Here is a 4,142-nt window from a genome sequence, read left to right as displayed (position 1 = left end):
ATAGTCGAACAATCACTCGGAGACTTGAGTCTTCCCCTTTCATTGAAGTACCAACTCAAAGAAATCTATTCAAATAATTGTCCATAATAAGATTTCAAAACTAACAAGACTCATACCACTACAGGTCTATACTAGACCTAAAAACTAATATCTAATTTATAATCAAGTTATCCTAATCTAGACACTAACTAATAGGTCAACTCTACGAGGTTCTTTTCCAAATTTCAAGCCTAAGATTTTGTCTTAATATACAAATAATATAAAGTTAATTGTATATCTTAATATATCAAAACTTAATTCATAATGTGATAACTATAAAAAGAAATTCAAATCAAAGTTAATTAAGTGACGTAAACATATTAAATCTAAATCACAGGAACCCTGAAATCAATCCCTCAAAATTTCCTATACGTATGACTGTTGGATTTATCTTATAATATAACATATTCCCTAATGACATTGCAATCATCACGCCACGCAAATAAATAAAAATTGAGCCTAATAAATTTGACTCTTCATGCTGCACACAAACCCACATATAATACTTAATCCATACTATTAATTTTCTTCTTTTTTTTTCTAAATTTCAAAATCACTTTTTCCTATTTTCTTTTTGACTCCAACATTAAAATAATAATTATAATTATATGGCTGCACAATAATTAGAACAATACTTTGTTACCTCAAAAGTCTTAGATTTCTAGTATTATATAGAAGCATGATGAAGTAGGACGATCAACGACAATTTTATAATTATGTTATGATACAAGGGTAAAATAGTAATTACACATGATTGATATTTTAGCAAACCAAATTACTCTTTCTTTTCATTTCCAATTGTTCTAGATCTTTTTCCTCAACTTCTAGATTATTATTATTAATAAACAATTGCCAACGCCTCATAGACAAAATGATGAATCATCTCCCTCAAATCTTTTCTTCTCTTAACGGTTCAAAGCTTATGGATTACGAGTTAAATCAGCTATACTGTTAAATATCCCAATTGGAAACACACGACCTGGAAGAGGAAGAGAATGGATAAAACATAAACGCCAAATATTTATGAAATTAATCCATGTCTGGTGAAGAGCAATATGATACAATTTTGGTTCTTTAGATCCTTGATTTATTTTATTATATGCTATGTAATTTTTGATTTCTGATATTGTTGTCCAGGTATAGCTGTGTAATTTCATGGCAGGGGAGAATTGTGGATCCTTCAAATGAGGCCTCTTTTCGTTAGTTTGAGGGGAATTACACATCCTTTTCTGAGGTTTACCGTCTCTATATTTTATCACTTTCATTTCTTGTCTATGACTTTTTCAAACTCTCATATTTTTCTTTTGATGGTGTGTTGTCATGACTCTATGCTCTAAGGTTGTGTTGTTGTTATTATTTGTTTGTTTGTTTGCTTAGGAGTTGTAGATTTTTATTTTAAGGTTTGAAAGAAAATTGGGGGTTTAAGAGTAAAATTATATTCTCTCATTCCAAAGGCTGATCAAGCAATCAAAAAAGTCACCAGATGCACATAGGATTTTTGCCCAGGAGTAAAATTCCTCATGTGTTCTTGAGATATGTATAAATTATACTCTATTTTTTTTATTAATTCTTTTAAGATATATCCTCTTTTACATTCTTTTTTCTCAATTTCCGTTATAATATTTTACTTCATTTTTCAAGTTGATTGGGATAGATTATAGATTTCATTTGGGAACTTATGTGCTCAATGTTTATTGCTCCTTCTGAAGGGATGCACTTTTATCATACAATTAGTAGGTGTATGTTTGTTGCTATATTTGTGAATTAACAACAATTGAGAAGTTAATGAAATTTGAAGATTTAAATAAATGTGGTTGGGTCAAAGCCTATGCCAGGTTTATGAAATTGCAAAAATATGGGTACACAAAACAACATGGACAAACTAATATTATGAAGTTATACTCTAGCAGTGCAGTTTAAAGTGTGAAAAATATTTCATATCTTGTATGTGTAGCAATCATGAAAATAAAGGAAATTATTGTATTTCTTGCCTATATTTTATCTTTAAAGTTGTATGTGTATTGTATATTTTAAATCACTTTTATGTTCTATTTTTGAGTATATTGAATCACTAGGAATGTTGTTTAAGTGAATTGAATAAAGAATCAAATTTATTTTATGTTGTAATAGGTATAAACTTTATACTTATAAGAAAGAATAAATGAACTTGATTGTTCTTTTGCTCAGTCAATTCTATATATTGCATCTAGCAATTGTTGTTGAAAATTTATGTAAATAAGTTTTTTTTCGGAAGCATATCCAAAAATAGTGATGAGAGTCTATTGAAAAACAAATCTCTACCTTCACAAAGTAGGGGTAAGGTTGCTCACATACACCACTCTTTTGATTTAACAAAAAGAACAATCCTTTATGTTCATTAGCATACAAGCACTTTACTCTTGGACCTCCAAAAATTAGAACGTGCTTAAAATATTGTACTCTTGATATTTTGCATAAACAAAGGTCATTTGTTTTTCATGTAGAGGAATGTCAATCCAACTGCTATGGAAAGGATTACTTGACGAAACATTTCTTGCGGCAGCAGAGGAAGTTGTTTGAGTGCCCACATGGAGACCAACATATTGTGTGTGAAATATGTGGAACCAAGGGGCATCATCACACAGATAAATGGGTCTACTTTGGATAGAATGAAATGTGAGTTCCAAGACTATCAACACACTTTCTCAATCGCAAGGGACTAAAATTTCTTAGATGTAGTTGAAGTTTTTTTGGTTATAGTAACAATTTATTTCATGAATATAAAAAGCCATATAAAAAATTCATTAAAAGTTCAAGGAGAAATTCATAGATAGCTAGCCACAGTTTTAAACCTTAAGGATATCATTATATCAAGTTGTTGTTACGAAAAGATGACTATATTAATTAAAAAGAAGTAAGTTGACAGCCTTTTCGACCTCAGTTTATCAGTAATTAAAAAATATAGATGAAAAAATTGTAGTTATATTTTGTATAGTCTTGCCTTCAGGATTTGTATTTTTGATGTAATGATCAAGCTTTAGATAAATTAGATCAATCAATGGTAAGATTTATGGATTTCTTGCATTTTTAAGAACCAAATTTTTGTTTTATTATTTTATTTGTCTTTACTTTGATAGAACTATGTATAATTACACTTCTATTGGCACATTGTTCTTATTAGCAGATAGTTCTTATTTGAACGGAGGGAGTGTAATCATACATAAACTCTACCAAAGTGAAAACGGACGGAGGGAGTGTAAACAGGGACAAACTTATCATATCTTACTTTTAATTTGTCCTTACTTTGGTAAAACTAAATCATTTTATTTGTCTTTACTGTGGTAGAACTATGTATAATTAAGTACAATAATTATTATATTGATTGTAGCATAATTTTCTGTTCCTCTGTAGTCATGTCATCTTACATTCTCCAAAATTCAAGATTAAAGTTGTGAGTGTTGGATTGATTTTTGAAGTTCTTGCCTAATAATATATATATATTGTTGCCAATCTGTGTTAAGAAAATCAGAAATTACTGGTTGTAATAAATCATTCAGAAACACGAAGTAACTGAGATTTTTAGAACCAGTAAATAAGATGAATAGAAATTTATTTGTAAAAAATAATGTAATCTGTAAAACTTACCAGAATCTGGAATACTCTTTTTAAAAATTCAGGAAGAAAATCAAGTCCACTGAATTCACAGTGTCCCCTTAAGGAAATTATTCCTAGTATCCAAGGTTTAATTTGGAATATAACCTCCCAGGGTAAAATGATCTTAATCAGTAGAGTATAGATACCAAAAACTCTACTGTCAGCGAATCAATCCACAGCAGGAAAGTACACGAAGAAATATATGTGTTTTTTTCAGAAGAAGGAAGATCAGAAAATTCGTTAGGAAATATTCTGAAGACTGAATGGTATTTATAGGCAAGAATAATATATTCTGAAAGGTTGCTGCCCTTTCAGAATTGACACGACCATTAATGAAAGGTTGCAAACTTTCAAATGGTATTGACTGTTCCTGAAAGTTGCAACCTTTCAGAACAGTCATGGCGGGAAATTTTGAATATACCGGAACTTAAAACGGGTCACTCACGCGGATCCGAGTCGGGTCGGGTTAA

At 30.0% G+C, this 4,142-nt stretch overlaps 1 long non-coding RNA gene across 1 annotated transcript; it reads left to right on the top strand.

Annotated features, from left to right (window-relative positions):
- The first annotated feature begins 854 nt into the window (after positions 1 to 854).
- Positions 855 to 2,710, top strand: LOC114078101. Its single transcript, XR_003579647.1, has 3 exons — positions 855 to 1,082; positions 1,177 to 1,273; positions 2,523 to 2,710. It is a non-coding gene; the product is annotated as an uncharacterized LOC114078101 (long non-coding RNA).
- Positions 2,711 to 4,142: the final 1,432 nt, after the last annotated feature.

Source organism: Solanum pennellii, chromosome 7 (genome assembly GCF_001406875.1).
Source record: "Solanum pennellii chromosome 7, SPENNV200".
Classification (NCBI taxonomy): Eukaryota; Viridiplantae; Streptophyta; class Magnoliopsida; order Solanales; family Solanaceae; genus Solanum; species Solanum pennellii.
The sequence above is the reverse complement of the archived record's forward strand: the minus strand, read 5'-3'. Positions and strand labels throughout refer to the sequence as shown.